The sequence below is a fragment of the Bubalus kerabau genome, chromosome 20 (genome assembly GCF_029407905.1).
Source record: "Bubalus kerabau isolate K-KA32 ecotype Philippines breed swamp buffalo chromosome 20, PCC_UOA_SB_1v2, whole genome shotgun sequence".
Classification (NCBI taxonomy): Eukaryota; Metazoa; Chordata; class Mammalia; order Artiodactyla; family Bovidae; genus Bubalus; species Bubalus kerabau.
Window position 1 is genome coordinate 29,347,993 of NC_073643.1, and position 20,427 is coordinate 29,368,419.

The 20,427-nt window shown below is 40.1% G+C and overlaps 1 long non-coding RNA gene across 5 annotated transcripts in view; it reads left to right on the plus strand.

The window, feature by feature from the left end:
- LOC129635112 (uncharacterized) overlaps nt 1–20,427 on the plus strand; it is a 334,700-nt gene that overhangs the window by 245,625 nt on the left and 68,648 nt on the right. For 4 of the 5 annotated variants that reach the window (XR_008706106.1, XR_008706105.1, XR_008706108.1 and 1 more), the window contains one exon: nt 985–1,065. This is a non-coding gene — a long non-coding RNA (uncharacterized LOC129635112). Of the gene's footprint in view, nt 1–984; nt 1,066–5,855; nt 6,442–20,427 lie in introns of those variants that run through there. The other variant, XR_008706109.1, reaches the window with a different exon arrangement.

Genomic DNA, 20,427 nt, shown 5'->3' on the forward strand with positions numbered 1-20,427 from the left:
AAAAGTAACATCTCTGCTTTTTAATATACTGTCTAGGTTTGTCAGAGCTTTTCTTCCAAGGAGCAAGCATCCTACTATATGTATGTCTTACTATACCTGATTGAAAGAACTCCAGAGTACCCTTAAAAATGTACATGTTTGCTCAAAAGCTAACCTGAACTGTTTGAGAGATGGTAGGTGGACCTCCAGTATGGCATCTTTCTAAGGATTCTTCAAGTGTAATTTCGACTGGACCTTATCTGGGATTCACCTGCCGCCTTGATGGCTTGACCCTGGTGTAAGATAGGACCTGGTTACATACCTCACATGATTTCAAGATATGCTTCTTCCTTTTTCACTTCACTGCCTGGAACTGACCTCGAATCCAAAAGCGATAGCTTTTCCTTTCAGCATTCTGAGGAAAATATTTACTTTCTTACAAAGTAAACAACTAATTTTAGAAGAAAAATAATGAGCTCCATCTCAATTGCCACTGAGAGTAACACAAATAGAAGCTTGAAATGGCCTGGTGAGCTTTTGAAATCTCAGTGCTACCTACAAAGACCGACATCTGATGAAGCTAACACGGCAGTGGAGGGGTCCATGCCCCAGCCTTACCTGAAAGAGTTAATGCAATTTCCCAAGATCCTCTGCTTGTTCCCAGGGAGTGGTGAAGGCGAAGGTAGTGCCTTTTGCATGTGGTGCAATTTCTAATCCTTTTTAAAGAGACAGAAGCTGCGTATGTGTGTTCTGTGGCGACCTTTTAGAGATACTTTTTCTTTAAAATATTCCTGCTAAACGTTTTAGACTGTGATTGTGTTTGCTGCCACATGAAAAATGGCAGAAGGGGCTTGAGGGGAATCTGCACATTCTGAAGTCTGAGGTTTTTTAAGTTCCTCCTGAGGGCGATTCTGAAGCAGAAGAAATAGTTAATTAAAACCAAATCAAATGGGGGTTAGGTAGATGTTTTCAAATGCTCTCTCAGTCTCTTCCTCTCTCTCACAGGTTCCAGTTTGTGTGCTATCCGGCCTAGACCCTGACTCCTTATTTTGTGTGAATGTGATAAAAGAAGACAAAGGACCAGGGGTAAATGCTACAAAAATGATCTAAATAAAAAAGCACTGTGGATACTCAGCATCCACACCTCTGGACTCTTGAGTCCTTTTACCACCAGGGCACTTAAAAAAGGAAGAGAGAGGTTTATCCCCTTCAAAGGGTTATTTATTGTTTTACATGGTATTCCATTTTCTCTTCTTTGTTGTGCCCATCTGCAGAATTCTTCTGCAGCTAAAACTGTCAGGTGAAAGCCTGTCGAACACTTGAGGTGGGCGAGAAGGAGGTCTTCACCTCTCCCTCTAGATACTGACACCAAAGTGAACCTGCCAGCTGCTCTCAGAGCTAATGCCATCACTTTCTAGAGGTCACTCCAAAGTCTGACTTAAGAGAATTTTCCTGGAGCTCTTACACTTTTGGTAAATTGTCACACGTCTAAAAGTCCTATTTGAGCACTAAGTCTTTTTTCAAAACCTAGAGTCAGAACTCAGCCAGGTTCAAAATGGAATTAATACCTATGATCGTCCCAGAATCTATGAAAGGGAAATTTCTGAAATGTGGGGGAGGGAAGAAGAAGGTAAAGGCTTCGTGACTGAAAGCCATTGGTTCATTCAGTAAATATTTGTTGAGTAGAAATTAAAGGTAAATACCATGAGAAGCACCAGAAAAGGTGTCTTTGGATAAGGGACACTTTGAGGTCATTTTGTCTGACTCTTCTTTGGGATGGGAATATTAATAAATGTACAAGCAGCTGTGCTGGTGTCTGATCTAGACCCTAAACTGGGAACCAAACACAGGAGTGTGTTTCACAGACTGGTGGCCAGTCTGAAGTCAGTTTGCAGAGGAACTGGGGAATATTCTGGCTGAAACTCCTGCTAAGTTCCTGCTATATCTAGGAACTCCATGCATGCTCTGACATCTATTGCTTATACTAACACTATTCAGTGAATACTATCACCTACCTGCTTGTTTTAGTTATGAATAATTGAAATCCAAAGAGCTTTGATGATTTTCACTCATTCCATTCAGTAATATGTACTGAACACCTACTAGGTTGAAGCCTTTTTCTTTGGCTGAGGGATATAGCCATGAGTAAGAGGGACCAGACCTCTGTCTCCTAAGAGCTCAAATTCTTAGGTCACTTGGGACATCAGGCAGTAATATGTTTTTGTTTTTGTTTTTTCCAAGTCAATGAATGGGAGTTGTTTGTGTTCACAAAATCATGTAAACAAAAGCTATAATTTCATCTCAGATTTCTCATATCTGTTTGCCGTACTGCCAGAAATTTCTCAGACTCCAAAGCCAGACTCCTTCCAATATGCCAGGAGAGTTTACCAAGAGAATTTAGAAGAATTTGTTCGTGTCTTGGATCTTCCCATTTCACGTCCTTTGACATTGCCCTTGATGTTATTTTCAGCTTCATGTCATCCAAGCCCAATGATGGATAAACTAGAGAGTGGAAGTCAACGTGTGACTTCCTCTAGATAAAGTTAGGTATTGAGGTTCTGGAAGTTTAACCTTTTGTTTCTGTCATTACTAGTCTTTGAAATCCTCAGTTCACCTTATGTCAAATTTTATTCAGCACAATTTTCTTAACTCTGCACACCCTTGAAAATATGTATTTGGTAATAGGTCAGGAATGAGGGGCAGTGAAGAGAGTCATACCCCGCACTTGGTAGGATGTTAGCAATTTGATTGAATTTGAAAATAGAGCTATGAAAGTGTGCTAACAATAGAAAGAAAGACTTTCACACTAAAGTACCCAAGAATAATAGGAAGTATATGTACTGGTGCATGTGGTGGAAAGGGAGCCCATAATCTCTAGTCATAATGTCAGCTCACTTAAGACATTTTAAATATTCTTTTACAAGTCTATTTGGCGGAAATCATCACTTGAGAAGTATTAAAGGAACTATTTTTAATATACTGTTTTAAAGATACTGTTATGAGCTGAACTATATCCCTCCCAAATACATAGGTTCAAGTCCTAAATCTTAGTACCTCAGAATGTAACTTTAAAAGAGAGAATTAAGGTAAAATGAAGTTATATGAGTGGACAGTAATCCAATTTAAGTGGTGTCTTTATAAGAAGAAATTAGGGCACAGACAGAAGCGGAAGGCAGTGTGCTGACAGATAGAAAAAGATGGCCATTTGCAAGCCAAAGAGAGAGGTCTTAGAAGAAACCAATCCCATAGATACCTTGATCTATGATTTCCAGTTTCCAGATCATGAGAAAAATACATTTCTGTTGTTTAAGTCGCCCCATCTCTCTACTTCATTATGGCAGCCCTGGCAAACTAGTACAGAGGTATAATCATGACTCTTGGCGAAATTTAAAGTGAACAAAAGCCATAGCTGCTTCCAGTGAAAATCCAAAAGAAGAGAAACACTTAGGGACATCAGGATTGGCAAAATGATTTTTCAAATGTGTTCCAAACTGGGCAATATACACTGGGCAGTAACTGTCATCTCATTTAACTGGATAGCACTTGCATTTCTGCGGATAAGGAGTATATGTGTTACTGTCAGTATTCTATTACTTGTAGACCTGTAAAATAGCTCAAGGTAGAGATAACCCAGAAGGAAGGACAAGATATCTAGAAATGTTTTGTTTGTTTAATCCACTATTATCTCCCAGAGGGCTTCTGGGCACAGAGGAAACTTAAGTTCTCAGTTCAGATCATTTCAGTTGCTCAGTCGTGTCCGACTCATTGTGACCCCATGAATCGCAGCACACCAGGCCTCCTTGTCCATCACCCAACACCCGGAGATTACTCAAACTCACTTTCATCGAGTCGGTGATGCCATCCAGCCATCTCATCCTCTGTCGTCCCCTTCTCCTCCTGCCTCCAATCCCTCCCAGCATCAGAGTCTTTTCCAATGAGTCAACTCTTTGCATGAGGTGGCCAAAGTACTGGAGTTTCAACTTCAGCATCAGTCCTTCCAAAGAACACCCAGGACTAATCCCCTTTAGAATGGACTGGTTGGATCTCCTTGCACTCCAAGGGACTCTCAAGAGTCTTCTCCAACACCACAGTTCAAAAACATCAATTGTTCGGTGCTCAGCTTTCTTCACAGTCCAACTTTCACATCCGTACATGACCACTGGAAAAACCATAGCCTTGACTAGACGGGCCTTTGTTGGCACAGTAATGTCTCTGCTTTTGAATATGCTATCTAGGTTGGTCATAACTTTCCTTCCAAGGAGTAACCATCTTTTAATTTCATGGCTGCAATCACCATCTGCAGTGATTTTGAAGCCCAGAAAAATAAAGTCTGACACTGTTTCCACTGTTTGCCCATCTATTTCCCATGAAGTGATGGGACCAGGTGCCATGATCTTAGTTTATTTTCCCTTAACATATAAATGGGACACAAGTCTCTGAGATTATCTTGGATTCATCCAGAATTTACAATAGTCCTTCCTCTCTTGGGACTTGGATTAGGTGCCTGGCTAGGGAAGAATGTGCTAGAGAACAGACCCTTTTTAGAGGCTATACCCCAGAACCTAAAGTCTGAGTGTTCTTCCTTCTCCCCAGTTTGGTCGATGGGGTGGAGGAAGCAAGGGGAAGGTTGTAGACACTCTCTTATCATCCAGAGACTGGCCTCAGGCCAGAGCCACTTGAAACACAAACTCTCTAAGCCTCTGAAACTCAACCACCAAGAATTGTTGTTTACTCTGCTATGTGTTTTCAGTTACAGATGGACTCTAAAAACTAAAACACAGAGGTGAAACAGTCTCACAGATATAAAAACAAACTAATGGTGACCAGTGGGGACATGGATGAGGTTAGGGACAAGACAAGGGTAGGGAATAAGAGCTATGAACTTATTTTATTACATGTAAAATAAGTAAGATACAAGCACATAATGTACAGCAAAGGGAATATAGGCAATATTTTATAATAACTTTAAATGGAGTATGAGCTATAAAAATATTGAAACACTATATATTGAAACTAATATAATATTGCAAATTAAATATACTTACAAAGAATAGTTGTTTTCTATTTCTCTTTGCATTTCTTCTTTGACTCCCTTTTGAAAATACTTAAGACACTTGGGGAGGTCAAGAGGAAACTTTGGAAACAGGGCAGTATTTCCAAATACCAGAATCATCTCCTGGTGGATGTAATATATGCAAATGTCTGTGCTAAGTAATTTCACATATTCCCCCAGTTAATCTTTATACTGAGTTCCTTATGTGGAGGCTAATATTAGCTCTGTGTTTTAGGTGATGTAGTCTTAGGGAAAGAAGTGTTTAAGTGCTGACACTAGGCTGGGAGCCTAGTTTTGTGTGACTTCTAAACTCAACATTTTTACCTGCTATACAACTTCTTTCCAGATGAGAGGAGGAAATATAAGCATAATGAAGCCCAGACCATGTTCTCATTAGCCCTGGCTAAACTTACTAAACTCTAAACCAGTTTCCATGCTACTAACTCAATTAATCTTTCTTGAATTTGATTATGAGAAAAACACTCTGTGAGATGCTATTTTGGTTTTCTATTGCTGGGCAATTACCACTGCCCCCCAGCTGAATGGGTTAAAACAGCAGTGATTTGCTATTTCTCAAGATTCTGTCATAGACTGATGATCCATCTGCTCGTCTTCTTGATCAGTTGCATTTAGCTGGCAAGAGGGCTGGACTGGGGGCCCAAGAAAACTTATCTCATGTGTTTTAAGCCCTAGGGTTGCTTGTTACCTGGGGCACCTCTGCTCTACTGTATTCCTCAGTCTATTACTTAGACTCCATCTCCACTGGCACCTCTTTCTCCAGAGCCTCTCCATATGCTCACGGAGTACATTTATTACCTTACAGCATGGCAGCTGGGCTCCAAAGCAGCAGGAGAGGAAGCTTCTAGGCTTCTCACATAGCAGCACTTCTGCATTGACCTTTTGACCAAAGCAAGTCACGGCCAATGCAGAGTCAAGGGGAGAGGAAACAGAGTCCACCTCTTGCTGGAAGGAATTGCTGGACGTCATATTTGCACTGTAAAGGGAAAAGCTCTTCCTTATACAGGTCTTTCATGCAGCTTCTGCTCAAATAAATCATTTTGAGAAGTTGATGTCACTGTTACTCCTCTGATTAAAAATTTTCAGAGGCTCGTCAATGCACACAGATAAAGTTCTAACTCCATCTTCTGATATTTAGTCTTTTATGATATGTCCTGACCTTATCACTACTACTTTACTGTCTTCTTTCTAGGTGGTCCTCCTCTATTTCCATCAATATTCCAGGCTTGTCCCTGAATCTACAAACTAAAGATTTAGGATAACTTTCCAGCATACCACATAGAGAAAGATATCTTTTACTGTAATCCCATAACCACAATGATTGGTGTTTTTACAAAACTAAAACTAGTCACTTCGGTGGGAAAACCCAACCAAAGATTCAGAGCTGTGTTGTGAATTGAATAAGGTGTCAACATACTCTTTGATGGTTCTCTGCCAGATTCTGCTGATTTTAGAACATGCCCTGTACTAGAGACAAACAGATCATCATCAGTCAAATACCCATGAGTGTTTGCAACATAGGATTTCCAAGCAGCCTTTTCATTTTTAGTGTAAAAGCTGATATAAATATTTATTCATGTGTCAGGTCATTTCAGTTGAAGTTATGGGATAAAGCAGACAAAGACATTTATCACATTAAAAATGGTATATTTCAATGTTTTGACTCATATAATGAACCTTCTCAGAATCCACTATTCATGGACATAGCATCTGGAAAGCTATTTAATGATCATAAGTTTTATCTAATAAATAAGTCGGCTTTGTCAAAATGATGTATGTTAAACAGTATCCTTAGGAACATAAAAAAAGAATGGAGACTATATTTCACTCTTTTCATTCTTGTCTCTACTGCCTTAGTGTTTTTAGGAAGTTTTCCCAAAACAGCCATAGAACTTCCAGAAAGGACACTTGAAATAGGGCCATTTTTCTTTTAAACTGTAAGTGTTATCATTCATCATCTCTTTGGGATATTGAATATAGAATCATATATCTGCTTCCATTGTTCTCACACAATAGTTGCCAAACACTTGTGAAAAATGAGAATGTAAGAAGTTTACATTTTTAGTTATTATCAAGGGCTAAAAATTGCCTATTGTACCAGTTTCAGAATATGTTGGTGTAATGCACATTTCAAGAAGAATAAAACAACTCCTAATCCAATTTTATCCTTCTTCTCAACAGGTTTAACACTATGACCCTTGGCATGATTTAATGAAATGCTTCCTTTTTCCTGCACGAAAAAAACAAAACCTCAAATAACAGCTAGTTGAACCATTTAGGATTAGAATGTGTAAGTACCAAAATATTACAGTCACTAATAAAGGGGTCATGAGACTTTGAAAGAAGCTAATCCTCAATTTATGATGTATCTACCCAACATTTTAATTAAAAGCACATTAGGCCAATGCTGGATTAAAACTATAAAATTAACAGATCATGTCTTAATTCTTAGACTGCCTTGAGTCAAGACTACTGTAAAAATGCACAGATGCATAACAAAAACCAAATGTATGCTAAAAATTAAGAGTTTTGTGAATCTTTGGAATCCTTAGGTCTGTAATACCAGAAATGAAGAGCTCCTAATAGAAACAAACCCACAATAATCTAACCTCTGCCTATGTTTCCACTTTCATCTTGTACCACATTTTGCAACCCTCTCTCTACTTTATTCACTTTGGATTTCTTTTGATTCCTCAAGCATGCCAAACTCATGACATAGCCTCTTAACTTGTTCCTTCTCCAAACTGAAACAGCCTTTCTCCCAAATTTTTGCAGGCTGGCTTCTTCTCTTCACTAAATTTTAGTTCTAATGTCATTTTACACTCTCAGAGGCAGGACATTAAACAAGTATTGTGATGTTATTTTACCCTCAATACACACGTGCAGGTACACAAACACAGAGGTATATAGAGTGTATTGTATTAAGGTATTCACAGACATACACAGAGGCATATAATGTAGTGTATTAAATTGTGTTAATTTCTTTCTAACCTTATCACTGCAAAAGCAGATGCCATGCCTATCTTGCTTACCACGAGATCACTAATATCTGGCTCCTTAAAATATGTTGGATATATCTTTATTGAATAAATGTATCGATGATTGGATGAAAGAACAGATAAATAAAGGCTCCTTTGAATTCAAAGTGTATTTTCCATAATTGAAACCTGTTTATGTTTCTAAACATCGCATGATGTATCAAAACTTCTGTTTAGTGACTGTTCACATGCATTTTTAATCTCTCATCTCACCCATGACAAGCTGAAACAAAAATACGACATGAAAAAAAATTCACAAACAGGTGTAATCAACAAAGAGATCAGATGGTTGGCAAGGTTTTAAATAGCTTCTCTTTGTTCTTACCTCTCATAATCTTTCACAGGTTTTGGAGATGATCAAAGGCACAGTTTTATAAGAAGGAGATTCTTAAGAGGGAAGTGTTTTGACAAAGACCAAACTGAAAGACAAACAAAGTGAATAGAAAATGAGGAGTTTGGATTCAGGGATGAGGACATATTTTGTTGAGGAAATTGCTCTATGGTGATGAAATGAATCATTAGAGACCTTCAGCAGGCGAGGTGTATGAATCACAAGAGTTATCATTTCACACCTGCTGTTCTCCACATGTCCATTTTTGACACTGTAGTAGGCATCTGGGAATTTTATGTGCTGGATACAAAATAAATGATTAACATTCCATTATTAAAATGCAACGCCCTAAGCTCAATGGTTGTTTTACCAAATTGTTGTCTGAGGAGTTTGATACCTCATGTATTTATTGAGAGTCTTTAGTCTGGTCAAGAGTATCCAAAATCTTATAACATGACCTTGATCCCTGAGAGCTGAATTTGTCTGCAAAGATTATTCTCTAAGAGAAACTTAATTTAGTCATATTACATAACCATTCTGAGCCTGTGGTTGGATGTTTTCTCAAAGTTCTTTGGGCAGTTTTTGAGGTCCCACTCACTTCTTGCCTAGCAGAATGCTTTGCAGCTAATAAATGATGAATTGAATGGGCTCCTTCAATTAATTGGAGCCTTGCACTAAGACAAATTTATTTGCTTGTCCATTCTTCATTGGGCTAATTCCTGTTGCTCTCTGATATCCACAAATCACATTTCTTGACTCAATCAGTCATTTTTAAATGAATTTATTTAATAAAAATAGCAATCATTTTATTTTCACTCTCAGCCCTTATCACAATGACTGATTGTACATTGATTTCCCAAAACCTTTTATTTAATATCTGACTCCTGAGTAGAATGTTCACACCACAAGGACTAGGATCATGGTGTTTTCATCCCTTTTATGTATGCTGAATAGAGTACCTGGCTTATAGAAGTCTATCCGTATAAACTTGTCAAATAATTAAATGAACATGAATGAAAAATAGACTTAGGCAATATTTGTTCTTTGATACATCCATACATTCAACCATATACTGAGTCAGCCCCTATTCATGAGTAGCTTATTATCTAGTGGGTGGCATACCTACTTCCTACTACAATATGATTTGGAGGGGCTATCTTAAAAGTAGATCAGGATGGGATAGGGGTACAAAGCTAGTAAAATAAAAAGCTGTGTGAGACCAGATAGGAAGGACAACTTAAGGAGTTTGCTTTCAATCATCTTGTAGTAGGAGTCCACAGAGCTTTTAAATAAAGAAGTGTTCAATAAACCTGGTATGTGAGAAGTATAATGTTTCTGGCACTGAAAATACGGTGGTGCCTGGGCAGCAGTTACTGCTCCAAAGCTGGTGAGAAGCAAAGTCTTTGATTCCTTGAAGTCCAGATGAGGACAGGTTTAGACCCACATTTATCGTTGCCCATCAGAAGGTGGTTTCCAGGGAGAGTCAGGCTGTTGTTTCAAGAGAACATCTCTATTTATATTTAAAAATATAAAGAAACTGGCCTGTATTGAGACTGTAACATGCGTGTTCCTGAATGTACCATGTCAGTTTGGCTAAACTGGACCTGCTTTTCCCAGAATTTCCTTCCCTGTGTCCTGAAACTTAGTGTTAGCCACAAGAGAAATTATGTATGTTATTTGCAAGACAGATGCAATGCAGCAACCATATCTTTATACTCTGAAGGTTAGCTTGGGTGCGTGAAGCTTGAATACATTGTTGCCAGTGCATGCTATTGGCTGGACCACAGGTAGTCCACCAGATTCTCTGCATTCTGGTCCAAGTATAGAGTGAGCCAGCTTCTTACACATCTCAACACCACATCAAGGTGGGAGACATGTATCCACGTGGGAGAGCAAAATGGGAAAGCACAGGTTCTGCTTGTCCACGTGGGTTCCATGTCATCATTTTGCTCATCCATATCTGGCTTTCCTTCCTTACTGCCAGTCTGCTTCACCTCTGGTGATGCTGAGCTCAACACTAGATGCAGAGACCACAGCCTGCCTAAGCATTCCCATCAGCTTGTACAGTCATGCAAGGACTAGCTTCATAACAAATCCCTTGTTCTACAGCATTCACAGAAGCCACAGTTCTTTGATCAAACCAGTAATCATGTATGGATGTGAGAGTTGGACTACAAAGAAAGCTGAGCATAGAAGGATTGAGGCTTTTGAACTGTGGTGTTCGAGGAGACTCTTGAGAGTCCCTTGGGCTGCGAGGAGATCCAACCAGTCCATCCTAAGGGAGATCAGTCCTGGGTGTTCTTTGGAAGGAGTGATGTTGAAGCTGAAACTCCAATCCTTTGGCCACTTGATGAGGAGAGCTGATTCATTGAAAAGACCCTGATGCTGGGAAAGATTGAGGTCAGGAGGAGAAGGGGACAACAGACAATGAGATGGTTGGATGGCATCACCGACACAATGAACATGGGTTTGGGTGGACTCCGGGAGTTGATGATGAACAGGGAGGCCTGACTTGCTGTGGTTCATTGGGTTGCAAAGAGTCAGACACGACTGAGCAACTGAACTGAACTGATACACATCCTCTTTGTGCTTCATATTGTTGATATTACTAGCGGTTTCCTGAGTGTACTGGGTAGAGGTCCTCATGCCAGATAGCACCTTACATGTAACAGGCACTCCTGTTGTTCCCAAATTATTGATAAGAAAGTTGAGGTTGAAAAGGGTCCGTAAGTGATCAAAGCCATATAGTTAGCAGCACACCTTGGATTGAACCCAAGATCATCTAGGTCTTCTCAGTCGCTGCCTACACCACCTCCTCCCAGGGATTCCATGGGCAAGAAGTAGGATCCGGACTCTTGGGATTGGTCCCCGTGGCATTGGAGACACTCTGTTGACACTGTCTGGCACCCATGGTGCCACTTCTTCCAGGTGACATTTGGTGTCTCGGTAATTAAAATGGAGTGTTCTACTTGTATAGGTTTGTTTGAGACTAAATGAACTGATAGATGTAAAGTGGCACATGGTACTCTTGCTCCTGCCTCATCACTTTCCCCCAGTCTGCTCTCAGCATCTCAGCAGCTTCAGATTCCTCCATCTACTGTCACTGAATATCAGACAAGTAGTGTGAGCCCATTGCATCTTTTAACTCCCAGCAAAACTAACCTATTTCATGTCTCATTTCCTTGGAGCTGTGTTGTCTGCTAGATGCTTGAAAGTGATAAAGTGAATTAAACAAATATACCTTTGTTAATGTATTACCTAGTTGAATTGTGTGCTCAAGAAATACCTTAATCCTTAACCAGGTTTGACAGCAATTGACATCAAGAAGGTTACCTGAAGAGTAATGCTAGTAGTGAGAATTTCAAATAGGGACTCAGATAAGGGTAGCGTATCTGTGTGTGTTTGTGTGGGGTCATTTGACTGCTGTCAGTCGGTGGTCCCCAGTGAGCTGAACTGGCTTATGAAGAGTACCTCAGTAATGTAAAGTAGCTTGACCCTTTGAATTTCCTCCTTCCTTCCTAGCTCTTCTAAACTCTCCCAGGTTTTCAGTAAAGCTTTTCTTGCTGCATTTATCATAAAGCCACACCCCTAACAGGCACTCACCTTCTCCCTTCTTTCTCTCTCTCTCTCTCTCAGCAGGTGTACTTTCTTTCATTTCTATTGTAATTGCATTTAATGGTCTGTTATTCATGCCCTTTTAATATCAATTTGCACTTTGAATTTTACTGCCTATTGTTACGTGAGAGCCATTAATGGTGAACCAATGGATAAAGTGCATTTCTTTTTATAAGGTGGACCAAAGATCAATAGTCATTATTCTTGGGTCTTAGACATAAGAAACCTGGGAAGACATCATCTTTCAAGATTCCATTTTGTTCAGTTCTAAATAAGTCAGCCAGTATAAATGAGAAGACATGTATGTGCATGTGTATATTTGCATATATATTTTGCATAGAAATGATCTTTGTATGATAATATCCTTTCATATTCTTGACCTTGCTGTATTACTCTAAAAGATCATAAAATTGAAGGGCAATTTGCAATTCACGAGGAGAAATATGGAATTGAATTTAAAAAAGAGAAAATTGCAGAGCAAATGTACTTGTTTCATTTTCTTTTAGAGGACAGAAGTTTCAAATGAGAACCTGAGTTTTACCTCTATACGTACACAGATACTCGACTGGTTCTCTTGACCCTCTTAAAAATTATTGTAAAAAGTTATGATGCTGAGTTCCTCTGTGATCCTCATTATCCTCCCACTGTATAGTTACAGTTGTGGAAATGTAATCAGTTCCTCTCTCTTCAAAAGTCTATTTTCTCAAATCTAGGCAAATGTATTTAAGAGGAAAGTAGGGAAAGGCATTTTAATTTTCATCAACAGCAGCTACTTGTCAAGTTCCTCAACTCTTGAGACTTTACTTTCTAAGGAATCAAGTTAAATGACTTTGGGTGCAATGATAGGTTTTACCTAGCAGAGACAATATAGACTCTTATTTTGCATAAATGGCCCCACAATTTCCAAGAAAGCAATTAAATGCACCACTGTGTCCACTGAACAATAAAAAATTTAAAGCACAATCACTGGGTGAAATTGTCTGGAAATATTATGAGACCTGTTTGAACCTAATATTGGAAGACACGTTTGAGCCTGTTGAAATTCAGTATTAATTTTTGTTGCCATTTCTTTTAAGAAGCCTTTTTTGCCCAGAGGAAAATGAATCATCCATAACGCAGTGTTCCCTGTGGTTTTTCACAGCAGAGAGCTATACATCTGCCATGTAGTTGCTTTCATACTTCCAATCAGGATCCTCCTCAGAACAGACACTATTTCTGGATCCCAGGGCCCACCACAGTATATGGTACACGGTTGCATGGTTAATGTTGTGGTTCAGTCACACAATTGTGTCTGTGACCCCACGGACTGCAGCACACCAGGTTTCCCTGTCCTACATCATCTCCCAGAGTTTGCTCAAACTCAAGTCCATTGAGTCAATGATGCCATCCAACCATCTCGTCCTCTGTTGTCCCCTTCCCCTGCCTTCAATCTTTCCCAGCATAAGGGTCTTTTCTAATGAGCCAGTTCTTAGCATTAGGTGGCCAAAGTATTAGAGCTTCAGCTTCAACATCAGTCCTTCCAATGAATATTCAGGGTTGATTTCTTTTTGGATTGACTGGTTTGATCTCCTTGCAGTCCAAGGAACTCTCAAGAGTCTTCTTCAACACCACAGTTCAAAAGCATCAATTCTTCAGCATTCAACCTTCTTTATGGTCCAACTCTAACATCCCTAAATGACTACTGGAGAACCTGTAGCTTTTACTATACAGACCTTTGTCTGCAAAGTAATATCTCTGATTTTTAATATACTGTTTAGGGTTGCCATAGTTTTTCTTCTAAAGAGCAAGTGTCTTTTAATTTCATGGCTATGGTCACCATCTGCAGTGATTTTGGAGCCCAAGAAAATAAAGTCTGTCACTGTTTCCATTGTTTCCATCTCACATTTCACGTGATGCATTCTGCATGTAGGTTAAATAAGCAGGGTGACAATACACAGCCTTGACGTACTGCTTCCCCAATTTGTAAGCAGTGCATTGTTCCATCTCTGGTTCTAACTGTTGCTTCTTGATCTGCATACAAGTTTTGCAGGAGGCAGGTAAGATGACTCTGGTCTTCCCATCTCTTCAAGAATTTTCCACAGTTTGTTTTGATCCACACAGTCAAAGGCTTTTGCTTAGTCAATAAAGCAGAAGTAGAGGTTTTTCTGGAATTCTCTTGCTTTTCTATGATCCAACGGATGTTGGCAATTTGATCTCTGATTCCTATGCCTTTTCTAAATCCTGATTGAACATCTGGGAGATCTCAGTTCACATACTGTTGAAGTCTAGCTTGGAGAATTTTGAGCATTACTTTGCTAGCATGTGAAATGAGTGTAATTGTGCAGTATTTTGAAGATTCTTTGCATTGCCTTTCTTTGGGATTGGAATTAAAACTGGCCTTTTCCAGTCCTGTGGCCACTGCTAAGTTTCCAAAATTTGCCGGGATATTGAATGCAGCACTTTAACAGCATGGTACACAGTAGGAGTTTATAAAGCTTTAGTGGAGTAGATGGAAGGTTGACACTGACTTGACACTTCAAAATATGATAAAGTACTTTGCTTTTGGGGGGATTGGGTAAAAGTGAGCATGTAGGGATGAAGCACAAGCTGGAATCAAGACTGCAGAGAGAAATGTCAATAGTATCAGATATGCAGATGACGTCACACTTATGGCAGGAAGCGAAGAACTTGAGTAAAGCCTCTCGAGGAAGCCTCATGAGGAAAGTGAAAGAGGAGAGTGAAAAAGTTGGCTTAAAACTCAACATTCAGAAAACTAAGATCATGGTATCTGGTCCCATCACTTCATGGCAAATAGATGGGGAAACAATGGAAACAGTGACAGACTTTATTTTTGGGGGGTTCAAAATCACTGCAGATGGTGACTGCAGCCTTGAAATTAAAAGATGCTTGCTCCTTGGAAGAAAAGCTATGACCAACCTAGACAGCATATTAAAAAGCAGAGACATTGCTTTGCCAACAAGGGTCCATTTAGTCAAAGCTATGGTTTTTCCAGTAGTCATGTATGTATGTAAGAATTGGACTATAAAAAATGCTGAGCACCAAAGAATTGATGCTCTTGAACTGTGGTGTTGGAGAAGACTCTTGAGAGTCCCTTGGCTAGCAAAGAGATCCAACCAGTCCATCCTAAAGGAAATCAGTCCTGAATATTCATTGGAAGGACTGATGCTAAAGCTTAAACTCCAATACTTTGGCCACCGGATGCAAAAAACTGACTTGTGGTAAAAGACCTTGATGCTGGGAAAGATTGAAGGTGGGAGGAGAAGGGGATGACAGAGGATGAGATGGTTGGATGGCATCACCAACTCAATGGACATAAGCCTGAGTAAACTCTGGGAATTGGTGATAGGGAGGCCTGGAGTGCTGCAGTCCATGGGATCACAAAGAGTTGGACACAACTGAGTGACTGAACTGAACTCAACTAAACTCAAAGGAAGTGTTAGTTGCTCAGTCAAGTCTGACTCTTTGTGACTCCATGGATCGTAACCCTACTCGTTTGTCCATAGGATTCTCCAGGAAAGAATACTGGAGTGGGTTTCCATGCCCTTCTCCAGGGGATCTTCCCCACCCAGGGATCGAACCCACATCTCCTAATGTTTCCTGCATAGGCATGCAGGTTCTTTACCACTAGTATCTCTTGAGTAGCCCAACATGTAGAGAATAAAAAACCTATTTTCCCAATTGGAGAGTAAGCTTCTGAAATATAGATCAAGTTTCTAATTTAAATGTATTCTGTATTCGTGTTATATTGCTATATAACAAATGACCACGGTGTAGCAGCTTAAAATCATTCTCATTTATGATCTTACATTTCCATAGGACAGAAAACCAGTGGAACTAGATTGGGATTGTTACTTAGGCAGTCAAGGTACTGACTGTATTATGCTCTTATCTGTAAACTCTAGGAAAGAACCTGCTTCAAAGTTCATTCCAGTTGAGGAGGATCTGGTTTCTGGGCATGAGAGATGATCACAGTCACCAGTCCACCACACTTAAGGGGGGAAATTATAGAGTGATGAGGGTCATAGTGGGTATTTTTTATCATTTTAAAAGTGCTATGTCGGTAAGAGTTACTTGAGAAATGCTGAGGAATACATAAGTGACATGAATAACAATAGAAGCTCTGGTTCCCAATTCCTTTAGATGAAGGGCCTGTGGTTGGAGAAAAGATAGGGTCACCTGATCCCCATTGTCTTCTGGTTTTGTCCTGACTGTCAGTTGTCAACTGCTATCCTGTATCCAGTCTTGAAACATTAATGGTCAAGACTAGAATGTGTGCATTCAGATTGAGAAAGAAGAGCCACAACTGATAGATTTTATTGCAGAACATTCCATTTATAGTACAATATAGATGCAAATTGGAGAATAAAATGGCAACACACTCTAGTATTCTTGCCTGGAGAATCACATGGACAGAGGAGCCTGGTGGGCTACAGTCCATAGGGTCACAAAGAGTTGGACACAACTGAGCGACTATCACTCACTCATAGATGCAAATTAGTTTTTGTTTTTTTATTTTGAAAGTTAGTTCTTAAGATATTTTCTGGGACTAAATGTGCTTCAGTCATGTATGACTCTATGTGACCCCATGGACTGTAACCCACCAGGCTCCTCTGTCCATGGGATTCTCCAGGCAAGAATACTGGAGTGGGTTGCCATGCGCTCCTCCAGGGGATCTTCCCGACCCAGGGATGGAACCCACATCTCTTACATCTCCTGCATTGGCAGACAGCTTCTTTACCACTAGCACCACCTGGGAAACCATATATATATATATATAAACATGAATGTGAAGTCACTCAGTCGTGTCTGACTCTTTGCCACCCCATGGACTGTATCCTACCAGGCTCCTCTGTCCTTGGGATTTTCCAGACAACAGTACTGGAATGGATTGCCATTTCCTTCTCCAAGGGATCTTCCCAACCCAGGGATCAAACCCAGTCTCCTGCATCATAGACAGATGCTTTACCATCTGAGCCACCATACACACACACACACACACACACACACACACACACACACACAGATACATACATAAGTACATACATACATACATGTACCCAGAAACTGAGAATATATGTAAAACTGTTTTAAGTCCACTGTCACGAGTCTTTCAGTATGTGGCACTGGAAACACATGCATATATCCCCATTCCTGCCAGAGACAGACACACATCTTCAGATACCAGCTGAGTTTACCATCATACTCGAAAGCCTCTATTAGCCTTGAAACTTTTCTGCCCTGGAGATGCTTACATTAGGTTTGAGTGAGAGATTCCAAATTTTGGAAATAACTGTATAAAATGACTTAATAAAGTGGTTCATTAACTCTAAAGAGCCGAATCGATGATTCAGCTGTAATTTGCTACGTTTGCTCCCCACACCAACCTAGGCACTGTAGGAGCAGCCACTTACTGGTTTTTGTAGGTGATACAGTTGAACTGGGATGGTGGTCTGCTGATGGCTGCAGATAAAAGGTTAATCTGTAGTTTGTGCCTGGGCCCCAGGAAAGGCAGGGACTGTTCTTGGCACCTGTACCTGCCTTTAAATGTCACCCTTCCTCTCAGATCCCCGGATCTCACAGAACCACTCATCCCCTGTATCCATAAATCCTGTAGCACATCTGCTACTCCAGTTTCCACTCTTCTCATGACTGTGTTGCACAGCTGGGCACCAAATTTCATCATCTTTGTCCTTTTCACCCATTTTCTGTCTCTGTTCGACACATCATGTGGAGCGCTGATAAGCTAAATTTAAAGGAGAAGCTAATTCTATTTCAAGCATAATATTAAGCGCCTTGGCCTTTAGAGATCAAAAGAAATCAGATAACCCAACTAGAGGAATTCAAGAACAAGTGTAAAATCTGTTGGGTTTGTCTTTTTTCCAACTTCATGGGAGTATCCAGTAGTTATCAGTAATTGGAGGGTTGTGCACCAGCTTTACACAGGTGTTGGTATTACAGTTGTGAATTCAACAAAGCCCCTACTTTGATGAATGTATATTCTAGCAAGGAAAATAGAGTTAAATTAAAATGTTGAACATTTTGTAACTGCAGTGCTGCAAAGCACTTTGAAGGAGAGATACAGGATGTCATGAAACATATAGTAATAGGAGTTCTAAGACAATATGAATTGAGTCAAGAAATTTCCCTCAGAAAGTGGTATTTCAGTTAGGATCTGAAGGAAAAATAGTTGAACTAAGTCCAGAGAGAGTAGAATGGCAGTTGAGGGAGAGGAAACTTGGATTCCCAGAGCTGAACATGCAGGAAGACTTCAGGTCTAGGGTGTGGCATCCTCCAGGACCAACGACAAGGTCAGTGTGGCTAGAGAAGAAGTGAGGCGGAGATGGGACACCATGCATGGGACCCCCTGGGGTAAGCAGGGGGCTCTTCTCCACACAGTAGTTCAGGGACCCAGGCAATGGAGGCTCCACCATCTAGTAGCTACACCACCTAGAGCACCAGTCATCCTTAGCCACCAAGGCAGGGGAAAGAGATACTGCAGAAACTCCTGTGAGATTGTCACTGTTTCCGCCAGAGAGGGACACCTGTCACTTCTCATCATATTACCTTGCCTGATCTAGTTATCAGACTCTACCTAATGGCAGGGGATTGGGATATTTGATGGTCATCACTGTGTGTGCCACAGAAGACTTGGGTGATTTTAAGCAAGGGACAGTCATTGTCTGGTTTTCTAAACAGGTGCCATGTAAACCACAAGCCTAATTAGAAGGGTGATGTTCTACTTTTATACCCAGGTTTCCAGGTGGTACTAGGGGTAAAGAATCTGCCTTCCAGTACAGGACACAGAAGAGATGAGGGTTCAGTCTTTGAGTGGGAAAGATCCCCTGGAGGAGGGCAGGGCAACCCACTCCAGTATTCTTGCCTGGAGAATGCCATGGACATAGGAGCCTGGTGGACTACATCCATGTGATTGCAAAGAGTTGGATATGACTGAAGTGACTGAGCACATAAGAAATAACTAAAATGTCACAAGATGATACTGCTGTGCATCTATTATTGAGTAAAGCAAAGAATTAATAAAAAAAAAATCCTCATAGTAACCTCATGGTCAGAAGGGCAAGTTAAGACTGTGTCATATAAACTGTGTGAGTTATAATCGGTGGAATTAGCTTATATATGGGATCTTATTAAAGCTTGGGGAGCTTTTTAGGGGTACATCAAAAGGCTCTGTTTTTAGTCCTGTGATGCTCAATATTTTAGTTAGTAACTTGAATAAGGATTTAGAAACCATGCCATTGAAATTTTCATATTAATCTAAAGTAGAAGTAATACCAAAAGATCATGATAAATTGAGGAAAGACAAACGAAAGCTTAGGCAATCTACTTGAGCAGGGAAGACAATAAGATCTGGTTTGGGGGTCAAATAACCATCTTACTATCCAGTCGAAAAATCTGGCACTTGCAGTCCAGAAGCAATATTGTGTGAAGTGAATTGTGAGAAATAGATGGAGACTTGGTTCAGGATGAGTAAGGGATACAAGAAAAAGCTGGGGTATTCATGTGTTAAGATCAAGACAGGGTAAGCCTGATTCACAACCCCAACTGCCTTCTGGTGAAACCAGACCTCAGGTATTAATAGTTTTTTAAAAATATGCAGTAAAGTTAACCAACTGTAGGAATTAGGGTCATAGAATAGAATGCACAGATCCAGAATTTGCTCAGAGGTTTGCAGCCTGAGGCCTGTTCAAGGTCTGGGGCATCGACTCTGTTATTTTACCTCCTTATTTCAATCTCTTCACCTTCTTGGCAGATCATCTCAGTCAGTTACAGAGAGATAGCTATAGCTGCTGTTGATTAGTTTCATCCCTAGTAATGCTCCGTAGTAGGAGTCAGCAAGCCTTTTTTATAAAGGATCAGATAGGGACCAGTTTAGGCTTCACAGACGTTATAGGTTCCACTGCAGACCTACAGTGTGCCAGAGATTATTCTTTGGGCTGAGAAACCTGCCAGAAACGAAACAGACTTTGCTTATCACAAAGTGTACAATCTAGTAACAGGGGAGAAAAGCAAACACATCATTTGTCACAAAGGTAAAAAACATTCTGTGTCAGATGCTATGTTGTACAAATACAGTCAGGAAGAATTTACAGTGGTCAGCTGATAACGAAGTATGAATAAAACATGTTAGGGGAAAGGGACAGAGGGATGGGATGGAATGTGCTATTTCTTAAAAAGAGAGGAAGGGAATCATGCTTATAAGGTGAAATTTGAACATAAGATGTAAAAGTAGGAAAGGCGTGCAACATAGAAATATTCCAAATTTATGGAAATAGTTCTAAAGACAGAAGTAAGGCTAAGCCAGGATGCTGAAGAACTCTGGGGATGTGAGGGTGTTCAAGGGGGATAAAGACAGCAAATAATATAATGCCACATCC